At 42.3% G+C, this 25,496-nt stretch overlaps 1 protein-coding gene across 5 annotated transcripts in view; it reads right to left on the bottom strand.

Annotated features, from left to right (window-relative positions):
* TCF20 (transcription factor 20) overlaps positions 1-25,496 on the bottom strand; it is a 202,939-nt gene that overhangs the window by 127,650 nt on the left and 49,793 nt on the right. For 4 of the 5 annotated variants that reach the window (XM_028747852.2, XM_028747854.2, XM_028747855.2 and 1 more), the window contains exons 3-4: positions 11,721-11,853; positions 10,334-10,404 (exon numbers count right to left, since the gene is read on the bottom strand). The exons of the other annotated variant lie outside the window; for it this stretch is intronic. The gene's annotated coding sequence lies outside the window, so the exon portion shown is untranslated. The remainder of the gene's footprint in view (positions 1-10,333; positions 10,405-11,720; positions 11,854-25,496) is intronic. 5 annotated transcript variants of the gene reach the window in all.

The raw sequence follows: 25,496 nt of genomic DNA, 5'->3' as shown, positions 1-25,496 counted from the left end.
TCCAGGGGTCTGCAACCTTTAAGACAAAAAGAGCCACTTGGACCCGTTTCCGAAGAAAAAAAACCTGGGAGCCGCAAAACCATTGCGACATTTAAAGCATGCGCGCCGCTGCCCTCCGATCTGACAGCGGGCGAGAAGGTGACGTCGGGACGGTGCGTGACTAACGCACGCACCGCCCCCATGCGATGTCACAGCCAGTACAGCACCCGCCACAGTGGGGAGTGTCGGGGCGCACAATGTGCCTCCTCCCCTCGCTAGTATCCACCCCGGAGCCACGGCAAAGGTGTAAAAGAGCCACATGCGGCTCCGGAGCCGCGGGTTGCAGACCCCTGGTTCAGTCAAACATTTACCAGCTAACATGATCCAAACTCACAAATTACACTATCCACTTTAAAAACACAGTATCTTTTGGTTTGGCTGATACTCTCAGCTAATAACGTAAGGAATTCACACTACTAGAGCAACCAACAGCAACTGGAATGAAGGTGAAGTCAAACAGTCTTGGCCATAGTCATCCAATAAAACTATGGTTGAACTTTCTGATTTGAACCTGCTTCTCCTTAGGACGTCCCTGTTTTCATCAGAAAAATGTTGGAGGGTATGGAGTTATGCAGCCCTGAAGCCAAGGAGATAAATAACTATGCAACCATTAGAAGACATGTGAAGTCAGGCTTGTATAGGAACTTTTAATGTTTAATGTTTTATTATGTTTATGATGTTTATTATTATTACTATTACTATTATTATTATTAATAGAATAGGATGCCCCTATTTTCATTGGAGAAATGTTGGGGGGTATGCATACAAGGCACAAGCATGTCACAAAACTAGAAGGTATTGCCCTGCTCAGATTCCCCATGACCAAGTAGAGTAGACTATAGAATTGAGAAGCTTTCCAGGAGAAGACAATGCTAACCACACTGCAGTTAACACACCAGTACTAGTGTATATGTGAGGAGAGAAAGTTTTTTGCAAAGTACTGGGATGGCTCAAGATATCCATCACTTGACATCCCCCCCAGGTCCAAATATACAAGCAGGATGAATGCTCAACTTGACCTGAGGCTTTAACACTTACCGGTATATGGAAATAGAAGATCAACAGAACCAGCTGTCTACATGGTAGCACCTCCAACTTGGTACAGCTTCCTCTGTTACTTACAATACTGCCCATCATGCACTCTGAAAGCCCTAGCGAACACAAAGTTGGCAACCCCACACAGAACGGCTAGCTTCCTACTGGTCGCTACAGTTGCTGTGGGCCTGAGTTGTAATCTGCATGGCACTGAGGAATCATTTGTGCCTCTGTGAATGTCAAATAACTGTCTTGTCGCCTGTGGAGAGATGAGGGGCATTGTAGGAGGGCAGCAATGTGTAGCAGCTGCAACTGGTGCTCAGCAGGAAATGCTGAGTAACTGTGTTATCACCTAAGTACCGTTCCATTTTCCGTGCTCCAGCCTAGCTCCACATTCTCCCCTTAGCTGTCATGGACACAATACTGACTCACCCAATATAGAGCCCACTCTGCTGCCCTGTGCAAAAATAAAGAAAGAATCGTGAGCGTTTGGCCAACAGTGACAACAGGTGATGCAGAGCACCTGGTATTCACCAACCAAAGCAGCTCTCTTCCCTCTTGCCTTCACTGTTACATGGTGGGAACTTACCTGCAGCAGAGCACCTGCAGTGGTTCTGGTAAGAGAACCCCTATTCATTACAACCTTTTGGGTTTTCTTTCAAATGCTTGAACACTCCACCACCACGTCCTTCAAAAGGGGTTGGGGTGGGGAGGCTGGGCATTCGAATTGGTACACTCAAGGGTCCCAATTCACTCTCAGGGAAGCAGCCTTGCAGTCAGCTCTTTCTGCAGCAAACTCCCAGCAGAACCACACGCTGGCATATAGATTATAGGCTGAGAGAGATTGCGGCTTCTCTGCCAGAGAGATCATAGCAAGCTGAGACTTGAATCAGGGGCACACCCAAACCACAGCTCATGCTCTTCACCTCTACGCTGCACTAACCCTCCACCATTCTATCCGCCGTCTTCCACAAGCTGCTTTTCTCACATGTATTCAACACCAACGTCTAGAAATACTGCTTATATCTGTGTAAGAAAAGAGAAACACCTGAGTGGATGAATTACTATACCTAACCCCCCACCCCACCCCACTGTATTCAAAAATAAGGAGCAGGAAAGCTAGCAAGTCAATCAAAACAGGGCAGGAGGGAGAGGGAAAGGAAAGTTGCAAAAGGGGGAAAGGCAGAACTAATCTGGTGTGCTCTCTCTGAAGAATCTCTTCTTCGCTATACATGATTAATTACTTCTGAGACATGCCTGCTGCTCCCCCTCTGGCTTTAAAAACAACCGCAACGGCAGCAGTTGAGCGCAAGAAACCTCCAAAGGATTTTGGCCAGGGCCTACTGAGCGGTTTTCCCAGGGGAGTCATCTGATCCTAGAATTCCTCTCTCTCTCTCTCTCTCTCTCTCACACACACACACACACACACACACACACACACATCCCTTTCTCATAGCTCCAATTAATCAATTTCTCCAAAACCATTTTCTGATCCTTGTCTACCCTTAACATATTCCTCATTTATGTGTGTCTAACTGCTTTTCTGTCATTCTCATTCTCTGGGAAACATTCTCAGGGAAACCTTACTGGGAATGTCTCCAGACTAGCACAGCTTAAAACAAAAAGACTGACACAAAGAATAGGAAGAAAGCCTCTCTGATTGATCTGATTTACATTCCAAGTTGGTACTTCATGGTTACCTCCCATTTTGCCTTTCCCTATCATTTTGCCCCTTTAGCTGCCCAACTGCAAAACCCCTGCCAGCCAGGAGGCAGATGATAAGAATAATGGGAGCTGGAAGGTGTTAGCATTTCCAAGAACAAGTCAGTGATAAGTGTGAAGTATGAAATGCTATAAACAATTTGGTAAATAAGGCATTTTCCATAAGCACTTGCCCTGTTAAAGGCATTTGATCAGCTGCCTGCTGTCACTGCACTCCCTTCCCCTCTGACCTGCTCCAGACTGCCTATTTCAAAATAAAAGGAAAGGAAAAGAGCAAAAGATTGGCAAAACAGGACTTTTGTGGTCTGGGATGGGTACTTGCCTTCTCCCCATATGAACCACAACCCCCCCGATTCCCAGCTTTCACTTAAGAGGTGGGGAGGGGGATATGTTTCTAGTTCTTGATAGAAGGGTGTCCCTGAGCAGAGATGGTTTTAGAATAACTGCAATGGCTTTGGCTGCACTGGGTGCTGTACTGCAGGGGGGGACACCACAACAGTGTTGTGGAATGGAGCATGAGAGGCAGGGGGCACCAAATTTTAGCGTCACATAGTGTGCTACTGAAATTTGAGAGCCCAAAGTCTGCCAATGCCCTCTGGAGTAAAAGGTGCTTGCTATGAGTAATCCATGATCATCACTGCAAAAAAGAAGTGGTAGCTATGAACTGACTACTCCTGGGGACAGCTCTCACTCTCTTTTCCTTCCTGAGGATAGACTTCCCCCAAAGAATCCTGGGAACTGCAGTTTGCTTAGAGCACCAGGAACTGTAGCCCTGTGAAGCTGTAAACTACAGTTCCCAGGATTCTTTGAGGGAAGAGATGTGCTTTAGGTGTCTGGTGTGTGTGCAGCCTCTCCACATCTCCCACCCAAATGGGAGGTGAAGACTCTTGAGAGGAAAGTTGAAAAGCTGAGTCTGGGAGAAGGAGCTGCTCATTTCCTGTCACAGTCAAGGCCTGTAATAATCCTTTTCATCATCTCCTGTCCCTCTCAGTTGCATAAAGCTCACTTTCAGCTTTTTCCAGACCATTAGGCCTCTGGAGAAGCTGGTGACATTAACCAATTCTCTACAGTCAGCGCCAGCAAGCGTCATTCCCTCCCTTCTTTCTACTCTGTAGCTAGGGCACACGAGACAAAGGGAGAAGTGTTCCCATGGCTGGCCCAACCATTAGACAGGAGTGAGGCATCTCCAGGAGTGAGGCAGGTGGTTTTGAATATCATGAAAGAGCAACAAACTTAGTTACTGTATTTTTCTGTGTATAAGATGATATTTTTTCATTAGAAGTACTAGGCAAAAATTGTGGGTTGTCTTATACACGGATAGCAGGGGGGGGGGGGCGGGTGATTGGTTGCAGCAGCCAGCAGGATATTGGCAGCGGTGATTGGGCGTGTGAATGGTTGCTGCGGCAAGGCCTGCTGATGATTGGCTGCGGCTGCGGCAATTGGGCGGGCTATTTACAGCAGCAGTGAGGCGTCCATTCAATCTGCTGTGGTTGCGTCAAGTGTGCAGGTGGGCTTTTGGTGGCGATTGTGTGTGTAGACAATGATTGGTGGCCGCGGTGATGCCCTCCAAAGGAGGCCCAACAACTTTGGGCAAATTTTTTGTTTTTTCTGGTCCAAAAAAATAGGGGTCGTCTTATACATTGGGGCATGTTATACATGGAAAAATACGGTATTTGATTTATTATTGTTGCATTTTTACTCCTAGAGAGAGGCTCTTGCAGGATTTTCTGCCTCAGGTACCAAAATAACTTGTTCAGCTCAGGGTACTGCGCACCTTGACGATGAGGTGCACTATTGACTGTTCTGGCTCAGGCAGCAAAATACCTTGGACAGGCCCTGGGTGTTCCAGCTAAAATAATTCTTGAAAACATCCCTTAATCTTTTCCCACTGATCCAGCAGGATGCATACAGAATATCTATACTCTCACCCACAAATAGATGGTTGGAAAGAATTGAGCTACAAAAGGCTGAAAAGACGGAGCTGGGTTTCAAAATTAATCACCCCACTCCTTCATATCTCTATGGAAATATACTTGCATACTTCTGAGTCTTTCTTGCCCATATGCACTTAAAATGGCTACCTTTCAGGATGTGTACCCTTCAAAACATGGTCCAGGACAGGATACAAATAAAATCTTTGCAATTTTGTTATTATTATACTTCAGTCAGACTATTTAAATAGATCTGCTTGTTTCTGTAAAACTATTTAAAGTCAATGACTAATTAACATTTTGATTAAAAGACACCTCTGTTAAAAATTCAACACCCTGTCTCTTTCTATTAAAGTGTAAAAATGCTCACATTAATAAATTCATTTATCACTAATCTTTTACCAATCAATTCAGTGCTTCAAGCCTTTCACTGCCACTTCCTCAGTACAGTACAGCAGAGCTTACACTCATATAATAACTGAAAAACCAGGATGATGTCAAAATTAACATTTCATTATTATTATTTTCCAGCAAAAAACATTATACGTTTACAGAGAACTCATCTTTATCTACAGCATATGGTGGAGAAATAGTATTAACCCCCCCCCCAATTTTTTAATGTGTGTCACTTTTCACTCTGCGATGGAGATCACACAATTAAATGTGCAGTTTATTGTCCCAATCTCAATTTTATTTTTGCCTATAGAAGCTGGAGGATCTTTTATGGCAACTTAAAAAACATGGATATATATAGGAAATGCAGATGCTTGAATGGAGAGTTTGGGAGGGGAATATTTTCTAATTCTTACCTGCAAGAGAATTCATATATTTTTCAGGCATATGATGAACTCTTCTAATTTACTAACAAGAGATAAGAAGTCACCCCAGGTTGTTTGAATATTTACATACTTTAATTGAAATTCTTAGCATATTACTATTTGCTAATCACGTGTGATATCTGTACCTACTGCGCTCACTAGCTGGGGGTGGTAGAAAAAGCTGGATCTGACTATACCTGTGCCATTCTGATGTCACATGGAGCTATTTCCAGCCCAGTTACCATGGAAACCGCAAGGCCTCCACACCAGTTAGCAGTTCAATATATAATTTACTCAATTTTTTTCCACCTAACCAACTGAGGCTCATATACAGCAACTACACACGCACACAAACCTATCCTTTATATATGTAATTGTTTGACAAGAACAATTCAATAGTAAATCTAGTCCTTTGAAGAAATATTAGGAACAGAACCTCAAAGAAAGGGGTACTAAAATTTAGGGTGTGCGATGCATAAAATCTCACCATTTTAAGAAACGAGAGAGGCAGTACTAGGTACTAAACAGAAATTCCAACATAGATCATAGGAGCAGACAGAAACATAAAACATAGCATTCCAGAATCACCTCTCGCCACGGTGTTAATAGGAGATTGTGTGCACTACATTCATTTACCACCCCAAAAAAGGAACCCTGGGAACCCTCAAAGAACTACAATTCCCAGGACCCTTAACAAGCTACCGTAGTTTCCAGTATTATTAGGAGGGTGCTTTAAGAAAGCCCTAGTAGAAGTGAAGTCCACATAACCCTGTAACTACTGCATATATTGTCACAATGTTAAATTGACTGGAGTTCATTATTTTAAAAGTTGTACAGAGGTGGAAATGGCTGGCCAAAAAATGGTATTATATGGCAGTCTCCTGCTCAAAGCAAGTGCTTCATCTTGTTATGTGGTACAGATTGCCTTGCTGCAACCAGCAAGCTTAATACCCATGGTCAAATGGTGAAGAGGAAACTAGGGTAGGGGAATGAACTATTTTGCTGATACAGTTTATCCACCCATTTGTAGTTTTTTGTCATGACATATGAGAGTCTTTCACAGCAGCCTGATAGGCAGAAACTCTTATCCCACCATTGCCTCACCAATCTGAGGAAACCTGCATCAGTTGACTATGCAATTTTAAGTACACCGAAGACAATAAACGGCGTTTCTGTACGCTGCTCCGGTTCGCCAGAAGCAGCTTAGTCATGCCGGCCACATGTCCCAGAAGCTGTACATCAGCTCCCTCGGCCAATAAAGCGAGATGAGTGCTGCTACCCCAGATGCAGTCACGACTGGACCTAATGGTCAGGGGTCCTTTAAGACAATGAAATCTCAAAGTGTTTTGTTTGTTTGTTTGTTTGCTTGCTTGCTTGCTTGCTTGCTTGCTTTTAGGAGTTGTGCAGAGGTGAAAATTCACAAGATGCGATTCTCCCCACCGCAGTACTACAATGATAAAAGAAGTTGCATGGTGAATTTTCTTCCTTCAATGTAACAGTTAAAGACACAGGAGCTTCTCAAAATCTGGACCTAACAACCCAAGTTTATTGGTCTTGCTTAGAGATGGAGGAGAAATTTGATTTTGTTAAAGGTGAACCTACCTAATTTGCACTTTCCAAAGCAGTATGCAAACCAAAACATAGCTATCCTTCAAAAGCTGCACATATTTGCAGTGTAATTCATATGCTAGGGTAAATGGGCACAAAGAGGCATGTATTTGTGAAAATTGCATGTTGGGTGAAAGATTCCTGCATTGCAGAGGGTTGGACTAGATGACCTTTGTGGTCTCTTCCAGCTCTACCAAGTCTGTGATTCTGTGATGTTGGGGGAAAGTGCATACAAAAGGTGTATATTGGGAGAAAATTGCAGTAAAATGCTAGTGAATTTTCATGAGGACTTCAAAAAATCACAAACATATGGGGAAATGTGGAGAATTGAGGACTGGAAAAATGAAAAACTGAGAGAAATCAAAATTGTCAGATATGCCCATTCCTAGGCTTACTCAGTGTGCTGTTATTTACCAGAATGTGTTTCATTCCTTTAAAAAGCCAACCACTAGGTCTGCTTACGAGAGCTTTTATCACTATGAATCCAGGAAGATGTCTCTGTGCTGTATAAAGTATTCATGCTCTATACTTTTTATGCCTTGTTGCTAACTCTCCCCGTTTTCAAAGGACAGCATTGCTACTCTGCTTTCTTCAACCCTATCTCAGGGAGGCATGTTATGACACATGAGATTCTCAAAGATCTCTCACAGAGCTTTCATGAATGCAAAAAGAAGGGGAAAATGTGAGCACTTGGGCTGCAGTTCTACATATATACAGGGTTATGTATATGTTTCAAGTATAGGACTGCTGCTTTAACATTAAAACAAAGCACTGAAACGATAAAAGGCCCCTGAAATGTCATCTTCAAGCAGAGGAAGGTAGCAAATACGATTGTTTGCGGCTGAAATCTTTCCTAAATTTCAGGGTGTTTTTTTACCTTAGAAAAAAGAATGCTTATTATCGTTTAAGTGTGGGAGACTGTGCACAAACCAAGTGAAGTGTGGCAAATATCTGTATAGTACAGAGATGAAGTGGTGACAGGCATTTTAATTAACATTTTTCAGATGCTTTATCTGTATTCAGATAACAATAACCTGAGCTAAAATTCAATTATTGCTAAAACCAAGCATGTGTGTACATGTGCATGTGTTCATGCATGCAAGCGCATGCACACCACGGTTGAGAAAGGAACCTTTATAAGCCCACCTGAAGAACTCTGCTTGGAGGTTGATTTTTTAATGAATTCCTTCCAAATAAAGAGACACAAGGAGCAAAAGGGTGTTTGCCTCCTCTGCTTAAGCATAATTAAACACCTTCTGGAATTTCTCAAGGATTGTACCTAAACATGGTTGAATACAGGCATTGGCAGAGGCTAAGGGGTGTATGCAGCATGCAGAGCCCAAGATCTATGAAGCCATACTGGCCCATCTCTGAAAATTCAGAAGTGGTTGATAGTCTTTTCTCTAGAAACCCTTGCCTATGGTGATGTATTCTGTGGTGCAGCAATAAAACAGCTAGCACATTTGTAAAGCTAAGCAGGGTCTGGGATGGTTTCAATTTGGATGGGGACCGTGTGTTGATATTGCAGTATTGCAGGGGGTTGGACCAGATGACCCAACTCTGCAATGCTATGAATCTACGTAAAACAATCTAATAAGATGTGCAACCTAATCTTATGCTTATTTACTGTGAAGTTTAATGGGATTTATTTGAGAGCAAATGTGCATAGGACTGCAGCCTGAGACCACAATACTCTGCAGGTTTGCTTGAAAACAAAACCTAATGGAAACTGGGATTTACTTCCAAATAAACATGTATAAGATTAGGCTGTCAGATATTTTAACATGAGCTTTAATACTTAATAATTCCCTTGGTGCGCCATTATCCTTATGGGGTCATAATTGTGTGAACCATCCCAAGGTCCCCAACATACATGAAAGCCATAATAATGAAATAAACTTGGACATGTTTATTGGTAGATAGTTAATTCCATTTTCTCCCCTTTTAGGCTCGCTTCTTCACGCTAGCCTACTAAGAGGAATACTCTCTGGGGAGAAGAAAAAGGGAGGGAATATAAAAAAACAGGAAAAAAAATTCTCCCATCACTACTCCTACAATGCTGACATAATAGGGAGGAGGCCACATTGCACCACCATCTTCCAGATATTACTTGGGTTCCAAGCATTCTACTCAGTAGCTGGCTAGTACATCATTTGGTTAAGTTTGTAGCCCAGAAACGGGAAAACTGTGTCCCTCCAGATGATGTCGGACTACAACTCCCATCATCTATGACCATTGGCCGAGTGGGCTGGAGATGACAGAAGCTGGACTCCAAAAACATCTGGAAGGCCACAAGCTTCCCATTCCTATTCTAACTTTTCATTTTCAACCGTCTTTCTAGCCCTTGTGGATTTTTTTTTTAAAAGAAACACAGAACATGCAACAGCAAGTGTATGAGTTGAGGTTGAAATACAATCCTGAGGATGGCACTAGATCCAACAACTAGCAATTTAGGTAGAATTATGAAGAGCGTTGTGGGAGCAGGCCTAAATCTGAGTTACACTTAGCAGGGATGGGGAATCTGTGGCCTTCTAGATGTTGCAGGACCACAGTTCCTGCCATCCCCGACCTTGCTGCTTAGAACTAACGTGAGTTGCAATCTAAGACCATCTAGGAGGCCACAAGTTTCCCATATCTGCTGTAGAGCCTGTTCTGAATGTTACAGTTCATCTTTGGGACATTTCTTAAGGGAACAAAGATTATACTTGAGCAAGTCCCAAATTCTTCCTTCTTCTTCCTCCTTATGTAACGACAATCTTTTCCCAAGTACTGTATCTGAAATTGGAGCAGAGCTTCTAAGTCAACAGGTGTGGCTTCCTGGCAGACATGAACACCAGAATTGCTCTGTTACTGCAACTAAAAGCAAGTGAAGGAAGACATGCTTCAGGCATAAGGGAGTGTAAAGATGTTCCACACCTCTTGTCTTACAATAGGAGCAGGTCTTCTTTCAACTTACATTAACTATATATCATACAAAACTAGGCTCTTTTTCTTCTTGTCCCTTTCTTTTTCTTTTGCATCTAGTTAATTTTCCTTTCACTCCATCCCTCTTTTCCTGCCTGGGATGGTATGAAATGGAAGCTAGATACACAAAAATCACACCTAAAATACAGAGGGGGGGGAGCAGTTAGATGTTACACAAAGGAGGTATGCTAATTTAACGCATTATTCATAATTTACATAGCTTTTGAAGACCCTGGAAAGGCAACACTGGCGCTGTCCTCTGTTGGTAATATCATTCAAAGGTCAACCTAGGCACAAGTACAAGAAAAAGTAGCTAGTTATGCAGGAAAATTATACTTACTTTTAAACACAAAGAGATTAGGTTATTTTTAGTTTGTGACTGCATACTTCAGAAAGAATTAGTATGGAGTAAAATAAAACTTGAAATTACTTTTTACTTATTCACTTATTCTTTAATCAAATAAAAATATTAGCATTTTGTTTGTAGCTGCAGTAGCTGCTTTCAGAATAAAGATTCTAACAGATCCTCCCTCCCTCCCTCTTCTTTACAGACAAGGCATAACACTCCTTTGCATGTGTTACTACTGCTTCTCCCCAGAGTATATGAAAGTTCATGTTCTGTAAGAGACAGAATTTCCAGCACAAAGGGACTTTTTGGTAAATGCTATACTGTACTTTTGTGTCAAATTAATGCCAGATTTGTTTCTGTTTGTGTGCACACCAAGGGGCCGTGCAGGGGGTTAGACTAGATGACCCTTTGGTCCCTTCCAACTTTATGCTTCTATGAGGGAAGGGGGATGCATTTACCCTAAGCAAAGGTGTTCACATGTAGGCTGGAGAAGAGTCTTAAGGATTCCAGTTGGTGTGAAGCTGATTTGAGAAATAACATCAAACAGGTGTAATTTATAATGAAGTACAGGATACATAAGCATTTTGGATAGTGTCATGTGAACATGGATGAAAAACCCAACACTGGAAATGCAGTGAGTGCACAGTAAAGGAGAGCATAAACACAGCCTTACTTTAGGTCTGGTTCACAAATGCACAATAATGGACAAGCGAAGTATCATTGCTTTATCACTAATCACTTTCCTCTCACTCAATGAATGGCAATTGAATATGTGAATTGACTCCTTTCAAAGTTTCACATCTGAGGTGATAGGGAAGCTCCGCCTATAAGGTTTGTGTGAATGAGCCATCAGAGAAAGAACAGCATAGAATTTCCGTATCATCCCATATGACCTCAAATACAAACTTCTAACTGAGTCAGTTAGATAACTGTTGCCAGTCATCAAACCCAGAATAATCTAGTAATAAAAAAGTAATTGATGTGCATGTATGAACTGGCTGATGTCAGGGCTGACTGACATTTTACACAGCGGAGTTTGCTGCTAATCCATAAGGAGGCATGCAGGAAACTCATCTGCCTCTTGAAGTGTGTATCTGCCCACAAAAGGACAGGTACTATGAAAGAGCTGCTAATGAAATAGTGTTGACAGACATAACATGACACTACATTGCACACACCAATCCCTCCCCACTGCCAAATGTTGCAGATGCAATCATATCACATCTGCAATGATGATTTATGGGGGGAACAAACCTTCATGTCTTAGGTTATAACTCTGGAACTAATTGATGATTGCTAATACCACATTCCTCTTGTGGTCCAGTTATACAGGATTTCTTCTAAGGTACTGTCCTGTCAATTCCTCCTTATCATCTGCCAACAGCCCCTGAAAGAAACATGATATTGAAATGGACAGCTGGACAGGCCACAAAATAGACCCCCATCCAGAACAGCACGCAGTGTAAAAATATTAGGGGTGATGAGAGAGGAAAGAGAATGCCAGCAGTACCATGTCGTGTTATTTTATAATTTTTGCAGCAATTCAGGATCTTGCACTGGTAAAGTCTTGAAGTAAGGGGCTAGCGCTAAGTAAGAATCTAGTCAGCACAAGGATTCACACTCACCCAGTGTGACTTCTGCCCGTCCTCCCTCATGCACTCCCTAAATTTATTCTGCAGGTTCCCCCACCCTCCAGATTTGGGGAGGCAAATAAAAAATGGATGCTGTGCTCTTTTTCCCACCCCAACCTCCTAATGTGCTACCCAGAGCCAAGCCATGGTTGGGCTTAAAGTTTTGTCCAAACTCAGCTTTGTGGTTTAATAAGGAAACCACAAGTCAGGTTCAGACCTAAGCCAGTCCATGGCTTGGCTTTGGGTAGCAGGGGGACAGGGCAGGAGGGGGTGGGATGCAAAGCAGCCACAATCTTTGCTATTGTTCAGCTTACTGCTGTGTGCAAACTGGGCCTCTATATATCCCAGGAAGGACAATCAACCTGTGAGAAAACAACTTTGGAAGGATCTGATCCACACACACATACTCCTGGCTGAAGTCCCAACATGACTGCAGTGCTCAGTGTTCCTGCACAATAAATGACTGACAATCAAGAAATGTGTGACAGCTACCATCCTAAACTCACTCACATGAGAGTAAATCTCATTTACTGAAACTAAGTAAACATGTATAGGTTTGTGCTGCATAGTTCTGCCCCTTTTCAAAAGCACTGAACTGTAATATCACCATCACCTTAGCATTTGATTGTGGCTTACAGTCCTACTTATTAATCCTCACAGCAAACATGCAAGATGGATTTCAGTTTTTCAGGTAACCAGGGTTTGTTTGTTCAAGTACATCTTTTTCAAGGCCACTCTGTAAGATCATGGCTGAGCTGGAATCTGAAGTGGCATCTACCAAGTTCAACATTCGACCATCATCAACTAGGAAGCTGTGATGTCATCTCGGGCCAAATGATAAGCCGCCTCTATATCTCTGCCTCAAGATCTCTGGGTCACCTTTTATTGCGGCTTACTGGTGTAAGTATGAGCAGATTCTATCCCATTACATTGGTAGAAGTGAACCCTCCCCAACCGAAGACCTTATCATCCCTTCTGGATATGACACAGAAGAATTTTCAAAAGAGCTATATTGTGCATTTCCCTTTTTATTTTATTTTTTTAAAGTGAGATGAATGAAGAAGTATTTGTTTTGTCTACTGAGGTCTCTAACTTGCCATGTCTTGATTGTACAGCCAAAGAAAAAAACGACATTTAACTGATCAATCAAAGTGGGAGGACATCACGAGTGATAGAAATTTGCCAACATTCAGACTTCAGAGATCTACGAATTCCCATTATACTTCAGTGTTTAGTGGCACTCATTGGACCACTGCCTTTTTATCAATATCCACAAAAACCAAGAAGATAATAGCATCTGTTATGTCCTGAAGTTCTCACCCTGGGCCAGCAGGGGGATACTGTAGATAGTTATGCAAATGAAGGATCAAAAGTGACGTTCAGTGATTGGATAGTTTTTATGCAAATGAAGGATCGAAAGTGACGTTCAGTGATTGGATAGTTTTAGAAAGTTGCTACAGTAACGTTGTACTGGAGCTCTATATAAGCAGGCTGACTGAGCTCTTCAGTCAGTTCTGTTCTGGCCTCTTAAAAAACAAGAGCTGTTTGAAGAATCGCTGTGTCGTCTGATATGTTCACCCACAACTTAACAGCATCACAATCTAGTTTTGATGTATTCATATATGAGACTATTTATTTTGCTCATGACATGACTCTCAGGAGACAAGCAAATCTCCAGAAAACTGGGAGTCTCCTGAAAGTATTGCAATGGCTGGAAACAACAACTAATCAGCATGGCGGTAATGTTAGAAATTTCAGAGACAAAAGTCTAGGTTTTAAAATAAGTACTTCTACCTTCAATAGGCTTATACGGTACCTTCCAATAAAGATCGGAAGATTAAATAATAAAGGTTATGGTTTTTAAATATCTAGTTGTGGGAACAGAAAGCCTACTATCCAAATTTACATAGTAAACTATCGGCTGTGTGATTTCTGTTCATCTACATGTTCCAAAGTTCCCCAAACTATTCAGAATTCTGTGTCCGAACACACACACTACATTCCACTACATCAGTGTGGTGCAGTGGTTAAGAGCGGTGGACTCATAATCTGGTGAACAGGGTTCGCGTCTCCGCTCCTCCACATGCAGCTGCTGGGTGACCTTGGGCTAGTCACACTTCTTTGAAGTCTCTCAGCCCCACTCACCTCACAGAATGTTTGTTGTGGGAGAGGAAGGGAAAGGAGATTGTTAGCCGCTTTGAGACTCCTTAGGGTAGTGATAAAGCGGGATATCAAATCCAAACTCCTCTTCTTCTCTTCTACATATATATGAGAATAGTGCTGTGCAATTATTTCACTCGTTTTCCTGTTCAAAACCTTCCAACAGTTTGTAGTAAAACAGCATTTGACTTAAATAACTTTCTTCCAGATAGATGGTGTATGCGCGCATGCGCGCGCGCGCACACACACACACACACACACACACTGTTCCAGCACAGCACTAGATCACCCAAATATTGCTGCTCCCAGATGGCTGGATTGCCTCCAAGCCCCAAGGGCATTACTGACTGCTAAGGCCTCCAGCAGCTGTCCTCTTATAGCATAGTAATGACTCTCATATTATCAAACAGTATTTTTTATTAGCATAAATTCCCCACCAGTTACTGAGCAACTGAATTCCTCGTGGCTTTGATATACAGGAATATTTCATCCAGTCCCAAAATCTGCAAAAGCATTATCCACCCAACAAATCTTCACCTTACACAAAGAACTAAGGAGCAACAACACGCCATGACTGCCCCCTCTGTATGATTAAAGGATCTATTTACTGTATTTATTTTTATTTACCTGTTTGTTTAGGGAATTTTTAAATCCCCACTTTTCCACTCTGAACAACGTGCTCAAGGTGGCTCATAGCAAATTAAAAATACTTACTTAAAAAAAAAACCCTCAAAACAATCAAGAAGTTATAATCAACAAAAAACATACACCAAAGGAAGCAAAAAGGCCATATTAAATCAAGCGGTAGGGAACCCGTAGTCCTCCAGATATTGCTTGAATCCAACTCTCATCGGCCCCGGTTAGCTTTCCCAATAATCCAACAACATATGGAGAGTCACAGGTTCCCCACCACTGCACTAAAGGGAAGCCAAAGGCTAACAAAACTTAAAAGTTCTTCAGTCAACAACTCAAGACCAAAGGAGCGAGGCTAAGCAGACCACTAGGGAGAGGAGTTCTACATCCTTGGCACCACTTCTGAGCACACTCTTTTCCACAAACACGAAATGGGGGACTAAATGATCCTCAGCGTTCCTTCCAACTCTACGATTTTGTGTACAAAAGAGAGAGGAAGATACACAAAATAGCTTATCCCACTAAGGGATCGCAGGATTTCATGAGATGAGAGAGTCCTTTAAGTATACAGGTCCCAACTTGTCTAGGGTTTTAAAGGTGAATTGTGCCTCGATTCAACACTTTGAATTAGGATGGTCAGTTGTGCAGTGTCAAAAAGGAGGGCTTGCATCATCAGATAAAGAGGACAAAATAAAACAGCAATTTGCACATGATTTATATTTATAGACAGAAGAAATAATTACCAAAATTTAAATAAAGATATATGTAATATGTTTTACCACATTGGGGAAGTGACTAGAGTTGCTGCAAACTGCCAGGTGGAAATGTTCTTTCTTGTGCTCAGGTCCTGTTTGCAGGTTTCCCACAGGCATCGGTTGGCCATGGTGAGAACAGGCCGCTGGACGAGATGGACCACTGGCCTGATCCAGCCGGCTCTTCTTGTGTTCTTAAGGCATCAGGTGACTTGGTGCGTCTGCTCCACCTGCTGACCAGGTGCTGCTAACTGTGGATGGGCAGTTTCAAGGTTCCTGCTCTCCTTTTTCATGCTTCCTTACCTTTAAAGCAGACTCAAACTGGAAAGCCCTCCAACAGAATACACCTTGAAAGAGAGGACTGCCTTCTGACGGTCCTTCAGAACAGACTGACAGCCAAGGAAGTCAATATAAAAATGGAGTAACATCCTTGGAAAAAAATATAGCTCCAGTCAGCACTTTCGCAGCTGAATTTCATAGCAGCTGAAGTTGCCAAAATCTCTTCAAAGGAAGTTCCATATGGAGTACATTACACTAATCTGATCTTCATGTAACCAAGGCATATGAGGTAAGGCCAGTGTCAACTACAGAGTGAGCCTTCTCAGTGGTCGTGTCCTGTTTATGGAATCTCCTCCCTCCCCAGGGAGGTCAATCTGCCAGCATCATTGGTATCCTTTTGATGACAGACAAAATCATTTCTATTCTCCCAGCTTTCCTAAGTTTATATAGTTTTAGCTTCTGCTCTGGTTTTCATTTTTATTGTATCTTCTTCTTTTCTTCTGTTGTATTTGTATTTAAATCACCCTGGAAACATGACCGAATAGCAGCATATGTGCTTTAAAAATAAGTGTGTGCCTAACTATGCCCAGGTCTGCTTCCTCCAGAAATCTGCACAGTCAGTATACCAGCCTAAGCTCCTGGCCACTGCTTCAGCCTAGGGAACTGGAAGTAAATCTGGGTGAAGAAGCACAACCAAGCCACAAACTTCTTCTTTTTAAAATTGAGGGTTTTGAAAAAGTTAGACAAAGATCAACAAACCAGGAGAACAGTTTTAATGAGTGAGATGTAAGGGGGCAGGTCGCGGCAGTAGTGCATAAAAGGAAATAATTAAGACAATAGTCTATGGCAGTGTGGCTAACCTTCGGTCTTCCAGATGTTGTTGGGCCACAACTCACACCATCCCCAATCGCTATAGTCCAACAACATCTGGAGGGTTACAGGTTAGCTTCTCTGGTCATCTTTCCCCAATGCAAATCTGCTTTTTCAAGGCAGAGAACAATCCCATGCACAACAACATGGATTTTTGTGTGTGGGAGGAATCAGCTATGGAAGGCACCAAGAACAAAGACAGCTGCACAGACTGATAGCGTTCCTGCTTGATTTTTTTGTTTAGCAATGGGGGAGGGGGATTCATGCTCAATAAACATTACTTGCAAAAACATTCGTGCTGCAGCTAGCTGGAACAGACTGAGCAACGCTACCAATCTGTGCAGCTTTCTTTGTTCCCGGTTTGCAAATCCATCCAAAACAGGCTATATTACTACCACTGAGTTGGCAGCTCTACTGTCCAAGAGTACTTATACATTGTTTGGATTAAGCTTCCATTTGTTTTGCAGTCCCTTAATGATCTCAGAACGTCACAGTCTCTCTACAATGACATGGAAAGAGAAGTAAGTCGAGTCACTCCTGGGCAATCCCTCCCAGAGACTTCATGGGGGGACAGAGACTGCATGGAGAGACTGCATCCAGAGACTGCATGGAGGACAAGAGTCCCTCATGACACTGTAAGCCAATGGTCAAGATGGTAAGCAGAAGTCCCCCAGCACCAGCTACTGACAGCTACTCTCTGGAAGGATCAGAGACACCATAAAATGATGCCCACAGCCAAGTGGTCCAGAAGCATAGTACAATAGATGGTTATGCAAGCTGCTGAGAGGTCCATCAAAACCTACAGGGATATAACTACCTCTGTCCAGTTCCTGAAACCAATTAACTACTAGGGTGCTACCAGGCCATCTCAGTCTCCAATCCGGGCAATAACTTGGATTAAGATGGGTTTAGAAAATCTAGCATCTGGAAAAACTTAACATGGGTTAGAACCACATCTTTAAGGACCGTGCCCCAACAGTGAATACTGGAAATGGGCTAGAACTTACCCAATATGGTAGATTCCAATAAAGTTTTCTCAGCAGTTTAACTATTGCTCCACCTGTCCGAGAGACATTTGTCATCCTCAAGCCAGCCCACATCTGGCTGCCTAAATCAATGGACAAGATGGAAGCACACAGCTTGCCAGCCTCATCCTCCAAGAATTATGTCCACTTTTAAGGCTGTACAACTGAATGGTATCTCTAACAAGCTGGCAAGCAGTTACCAGATGTCTAAACAAACAGTCCTGCTTTTTGCTGTTTTTGATAATGGGCAACAAAATTATCTTCTCCTTGTCCTCTACCTATGATTGCACCATTCTAAGGAATTCTTTATAAATGCTTCTTATTTTTACTTCTTTAGAACCCAAATGCTCCAAAATGTGAAAATCCAGTGTGAAATCACTTACATAGGCTTTTAAAAAACTAGCAAACACCAACACGGATACCCTTCTGTTCAACAATTCCACATTCTTTTATGAGCCTTTTATTTTTATTTTCTTTTGAAAAACATGTCCTTTGGAGGTGGCTGGATCCTCAACTCTTTTACTTGAAGGCTGCATAGCACCCCTGACATTTTTGGGGGTGTTCGTTTTCATTTTTCAAATCAAAACAAGCTACACTCCTACAGCAAAGCTACCTCCCTGCCGTTGCACAGAAACTCAATTTCGCTAGTGGAAGTACCGGTATATCACTAATGCAAAGGTGTGGGAGGGTGGGGAGGTTGTCATAAAGGACAGCTCTATGACTTGCATCTAATCCTGGTTTCTGACCCTGTAAAAGCAGAAGAAGGTGACAGCAATATTTTGAAGGGAAGTTCCATCCACAGTTGACAAGAAAGGAACTGTGATGTGTGGCACTGTAAGGAGATCATTCGGGATTGACAGCAATGTTCTGCACATTTCAGAGATGGAGTCTCTCTCTCATGCTGCCAAGCTGACAGTTTTGCCTGCCTGCAATTCCCTTTCCCGGATAAGAAAAAAAGAATGAGACTATTTCTCAATTTCTCTCCATTTCTTTGCTCCTGGGCATTGGAAATCAGAACAAAATGAAAGACGTATTATGAGGGGGCTGGAAGAAATAAACGTCTAGAGAATTATTGCGGTGGGGGGAAGAAAGGAGGGGATGAGAGAAAGAACAGGATGATGCAGAGGCTTTAAAAACAATATGCAAATAAGGCACAGCAAAATCATTTGTTATTGACAAAAGCCCAAAAGACTGAGCCAAAGGGAGTAAAAACTGTTCCCTCCCATACTGGGTGAAAAGAATACTATACCATGGATTGGAGATAAAGAAAGTAGGGAGGAGGCTCCCCTCCTTTCTGATTCCCACCCACCCTCAGAGCCCACATTTCCACATGCCCCTGACTTAATCCATCATTCGCAGCCCAATCCTATGCATATATACTCAGAAATAAGTCCCATTGAGTCAAATAGGCCTTAGCCCTAAGTAAGCTTGTATAGGATTGCAACCTTAGGCTGGGACGTTCTTCTGAATAAACATGAACCAAATTGTAGCATTAGAGATGCACTGAAGAGAATGAGAGCAGTACAACTGCGTGGTAGCAAAATACTAATTCCTATCCACAACCATTAATATGTGGTTGAAACATAGGCAACTCTGAAAACAAGCCCCCAAGAACATTTTATTTTTATTATTAATTTATTTATTTTTATTATTATTTTTAAAAGGGTAAGCTGACTTAGAATATCAGCAATAGTGGCTGTTCATAGCTTTTCCAAACTATAACTACTTTTCTTCTCGACCCAGGATTATCAACAAGGCTGGCCCTATGATAAACAGTGCCTGGGTCAAGGGGCACAATTAAAGCCCCCTTCCATGCTGTGAGTCGCATTGCCAAGTTGTGTGGCTTGTGCTGGATTCACCTACTGCTCCCAGGCTTTCCCAGCAATGGCCATGAAAAGAGTCCAGAGCTATGTCTCACTAATTTTGCCTTAGCTCACTGCAGACGGTACAGTCAACAAACACTGAGGGCTCATTCACACTGGTTCCACCTCCCCCCCCCCCCCAAGAAAGCCTGCTGTTTACAGCTGAATCAGAACAAACACCACTCTTCTTTTTGCAGATTGATGTTTGTTCTGATTCAGTTGTAAATAGCCATGGGATAAACGAAAAACTGCTCAGACCCAAGATTAGAATGCACAGAACAAACACAAAACTCTCAGACCCATGAATGGGACAAGTGCAGTGTGGATGAGTCCTCAGTCCCTGAACTCGGTCTGGTGCCCTAAGGGTGAGTGCCCATCCTGGTTATCAAATTGTTCTCACAAAATACACCTTCCTGGGGTAGCCAAAATTCTTACAAAGTCTTCCGGCAGATTTCTTTGAGCCATGTGCCTACCAGTCATCAAAATGCACATTATCCCTACCAACATAAATTCCTTCTTCAACAAGAAGTCATTGCAGGAAAAGTAATTTGGATTGGGCTCATGGTGTGGAGGGGTGGGGAGGGATTTCTCTTTGCCCCTGCACTGATTATCCTCTGGGGCTAATAGTAGTGCTCCACAGGGGCTGATCTGGATTGGGTTCACACAGTGTGAACAGAAAGAGTTAAGACTTCTTCCTCCATGTTCCCGATCCCAATCACCACGCACACGTGTCTTTTTTTTAAGAGAATAAAAATATTTGGGGATTGCAATATGGAACTCAAATGTAACAGCGAATCAGTTAATCAGAAGATATTTTGTTCATCATCTAAGTAATGACAGGATTCCTCCAACTGTTCACAACAGGGGATCAAAAATCTCTCTGCTGGGGGAAGGGGGTTTAATGAAATGACACAGCTTCTTTATTCCATTGCACAAGTTATAGTTATGAAGATTTTCCCATGTTTCTTTAAAATATTGAAACCATTCTTTCTTGTTCTTCTCTCAGTGGCCCTTAAAAGTACCTGTTAGACCCGGCATCCCCAAACTCGGCCCTCCAGCTGTTTTGGGACTACAACGCCCATCATCCCTAGCTAACAGGACCAGTGGTCAGAGATGATGGGAGCTGTAGTCCAACATCATCTGGAGGGGCACAGTTTTCCTGGGCTAAAAACTTAACCAAATGATGTACTAGCCAGCTACTGAGTAGAAAGCTTGGAACCCAAGAAATACAGTATCTGGAAGATGGTGGTGCAATATGGCCTCCTCCTTATTATGTCAGCATTGCTGGAGGGTGAATTTGGGGATGCCTGTGTTAAACCTAAACTGGCCCACTGACTAGCAATAAGTCCGATATGTGTCTCTCTGTCACAGCAGCTGTAGCTGGCACAGCAAAAATATAGTACTCTCTCTCCCAAACCACCTTCCACTGACTGGCCAAAGTAGAAATTTTACAGTTACTCTTCCCAACTGTGTGTGTGTGTGTCTGTGTGCAACTCAGGAAAACACTTTGTGCATCTATTAAATCTTTTACCACAATATATTTGTTAGACTTTAAGATTCCACAAAACTCCTTGTTGTTTTTGCCGCAGCAAACTAACAACAACAACAATAATACAGCAACCCAAATAGTAAACAGCCTTTCTGTCTCTGGTACACAAAGTCACATTTTTTGACAGAAGGTGAAGGTTCTCTTTTGGTAATTTGCTTGAACAAGCCATTCAGGTGTTTAAAGTTTTTGTCTCTCTTTCTGTGCCCTAACTTCTCAACAATAAGGCGGCGGGGGGGGGGGGGGAATATGTACAACTCAAATCGTCATCATCAATTGTCTTAACAACAATCTCAATTCAAGTGTGCCAATGCAACTTTGATAATATTTCTTTCTACATGCCACAGGTCTCTCAACTCCCAGCTAATACACCTATTTCTTCTTTTAATCTGTTTGTTTTATCTAACCTTCTCCCACACACAGTCAGAATGGGTTAATTAATTTATTCTACAGTGGTACCTCGGGTTAAGTACTTAATTCGTTACGTAGGTCCGTTCTTAACCTGAAACTGTTTTTAACCTGAAGCACCACTTTAGCTAATGGGGCCGCCTGCTGCCGCTGTGCCGCCGGAGCACAATTTCTGTTCTAATCCTGAAGCAAAGTTCTTAACCCGAGGTAATATTTCTGGGTTAGTGGAGTCTGTAACCTGAAGCGTATGTAACCTGAAGCGTATGTAACCCAAGGTACCACTGTATTTAGCAACATTTAGATACCACTCAATTGTAAATAGAACCTCTAAATGGTTTACAAAAAATAAACAAGAAAATTGTCAACAAACCATAAGTGTACAATGGAAACATATAAATGCCTACTCATAAGTAAGTCCCAATGAGTTCAATGAGGCATACTCCCAGGTAAGGCTGAAGTTAACTGTAGTCTTAGTTGATTTTAATAAGACTTTTATGTGTAAAATTCTAAAGAAAGATATTGCCGCCTGTTGCTGAGTAAAACAACTGCAATAGAAATCACCAGAATTTTCCCCCACTTTAATGTTTTAAAAAGAAGAAGATATTAATATGTTGGAATTAGGATATGAGAAGTAAGAGCAATGGAAGCTGGTGAAATAAAGGGCAGTTGAGCAGGTAGGTTTGCATTAGCTCTTTAAAGAAGTGATGCCTATTATTGAGGAACCAAACACTCCAGTTGACCAAGTATTTTGAGCACATCTGTCTCTATGATTTCTCAGTTGTCTTTAGGTAGACAATTGAGTTTTGTGCTGGATCCTGTGCACTGATCAGCACAGCAAACCACTCTAAAAGGAAGACAGTTGCAGAGTTTCCAAAACTTCTCACAGCAAAGAAATGAAGCAGAACACTTGGCATTTCCAAGGTTCTTCTTTATATGGGGACAAATTACAGTGGTACCTCAGGTTACATACGCTTCAGGTTACATATGCTTCAGGTTACAGACTCCGCTAACCCAGAAATAGTGCTTCAGGATAAGAACTTTGCTTCAGAATGAGAACAGAAATTGTGCTCTGGCGCGCAGCGGCAGCAGGAGGCCCCATTAGCTAAAGTGGTGCTTCAGGTTAAGAACAGTTTCAGGTTAAGTACCGACCTCTGGAATGAATTAAGTACCGGTACCTAACCTGAGGTACCACTGTATTTAGAATCCCAGGGCCATTTAAGAGATAATGTTCTACTGTACTCATGTATAAAAACTCAGTTACTTCAAAATGGATGTCACAAGCATCTATCTTGTACTTGGGACTAGGAACAGAAATAAAATTATCTCATAAGTGGTGGTCCTGGGGATTAATCAAGAAGAAAAAGGAGGAAAAAATGGTAACTTGCAAATGAACAACTCAAAACATATTGTTAGACTACATAGCAACAGCAGGATTGCCAACTTATTTTTACTGGCTCTGCTCATGTGAGTTTAAGAGCAACCTGCTGTGCAAAAAATAAACTTGCTTTAATCTATAGCTTCATGGCATCCTGGCAAATTGATGAACTTCATTTTCAGCATCCACACACTGAAAAGTAAAGCTTTCTTACAAATGAAAATATGCCAAATATTTTGAGTCTTCCCCCCTTGTAAAGGGACTCTGAATAAACTGATAGATGCTGCAACCTGTGCTTTAAGGAGTAAATCCCCTTGACCACAGTGGGATTTACTTAGATGGATGCCAGCTGATAAACACAGAAGCTCAGGCTGGATGCTTTTTGCACCACTGGCAAAGCTTCACCTGTTTACTTTTTGTATATCAGACTGCTGTTAAATGTATAGGAGAAAATGGGAGGGGAATCAATATATCTACCATTGGCTTCACTTTTATTGTGACCCCTGGCTCCACCTACCATTCACTGCCTCTCCCTCCATCCCACCAAGTCCAATGAGAACAGGTCAACAGTATTAATAGTGGCTTACCTCGTAAGTTTGCTGTAATGATTCTAAATGTATGTGAGGCAGTATGAGGATATAATACTATTATAGATTATACAGGATTCACTAGATATTATTTTCACGATACAGACAAATTGCATTTGTCTTGGAAAGTAATTTATTGAATTGAACTGACCAAAGGCCATGGCAGTTACAAATATAAAACAGGAACAACAATCCATATTAACTGACAATACCAAATTATGAACAAAGCAAATTATAATCTAAACCACAGTTATTTTGATCTTCACCTTTCTGAGGTAGAATAATGGTGCAATTTCTGTGATCAAATAACCCTGTAGGAGAGATCATGGATTCTAAGCACCTTAGAAATATAAGATGCTGATTACTGAGAGGAAATTAGTGAAATGAAAGCTCTTGTGAAAATAATGATCCACCTTGTCACTATCTGCAGAACACACATGAGAATAGCAGACAAGTCTAGGTACAGACATACACATGTATTTCTGGCATAATTTCTAGTTAGAATCTCTCTTCCATTCCCAAACATAAACCTCTGACCCAGGATCTGGGAAAAATAAAAGACAAACCCTGGAAGTTGTTTAACCATTCTATGCTCATTTTGACTTCAATTATCCACAGAGAAACAGGATTGAAAAGAAGAAAAAGAACAGGAATGGAAGCACTGTCAGATCAGCTGTCTGGAAGGGAATCACTCAGGCCTCATTCCACAGGGAAAAGGCAGGCATTCAAAGCTAGAGCTACAATTTTCCTGGCTGACTAGATGCTCATTTCAGCCAAGGAAGGAACAGCACCTGTTCCAAGTGCCTGGTTTCAGAGAGTGCCAGGCGGTTGTGAAAAGACAGGGAATAGCCTGAACTCTGCCCAAATTCCTGCATTGTGTTAGCAATGTGGAATCTAATCTTTTCTTGGAATCCACCTATCTGTGGACCTTTTAGTCTCAGGAAAGGCTGCCAAAGCCAGGTCCCTGTGTATCCAGCCTTTGTTTATATCTTAACCAGTTCTCTGTCCCATTGCTAAAAAGCAGCGGCACATTTACCACACACTCACAAATCCCCTTCCGGACAAACGGTGAGCCTGTAAGGGACCAAAAGGGGGAAGGGACTACAAACTTCCCCGTCTGTGATTCCCTAGAGATCAAGAGTTCAGACAGGCAGTGAGAGTGTCATCATACCTGTATTTATGAATAAAGAACTCCAAGAGCCAGAGCTGTCATATCTGCATCCTTCCTCTGCATGTAGAAACAGGGGAGGAGGAAAGGGGAGGGGGAGGAGCGACTAGCTTTAACTGGATTGTACCGGCAGCAGCTCCATCACAATTCAATCTGTCAAGGACTGTACCAAGAAATGTGTTTCTTCAAGATTTAGACAAAAGAGAAAGAGGGGGGGGGGGAGAGAGAGAGAGAGAGAAACGCTTCCCAACCCAGAAATTGCAATCGCTCCCATACTGAGCAACCTGGGCTAAAGGCAAAACTTGCATGCAAGTGAAAACAGGCCCCTGCATGCACAAAAGACTCGGGCCTGAGGGAGACAGGAGATTTCGTAGGAAGGGGTTAAGTATGCGAAGAGCATGGAAGGGCTGGGGTGAAATTACCTGGATGAAAGCGCCAAGGGGGGGGAAAGAAAAGGAGAATTATTCCTTTCTGGTTACCCTGAAAACCCATATAATGAAGGTGCTGCGAGTGTAATTACTCTGGCTTGTTTGGCATGGCAGGGCATCGCGCTGCCACGGGGCCAATTTCCTCTCTTCTTCTCCCAATTAGCATGCCAAGTAGTCCAAACAGCTCACTGGGCACTGATTGGAGAAGTGGACTAGCAGCCAAATACCCCTTCGTCCAATCAGAAGGCAGCAAGCGCTCTGCTACAACGCTTCGGCTCCTTCCTTCATTTTATGTCCTTCCGCCGC

Source organism: Podarcis muralis, chromosome 10 (genome assembly GCF_964188315.1).
Source record: "Podarcis muralis chromosome 10, rPodMur119.hap1.1, whole genome shotgun sequence".
Taxonomy (NCBI): Eukaryota; Metazoa; Chordata; class Lepidosauria; order Squamata; family Lacertidae; genus Podarcis; species Podarcis muralis.
Note: the sequence above shows the minus strand (reverse complement) of the source record. Positions and strands in the feature narration are given on the sequence as shown.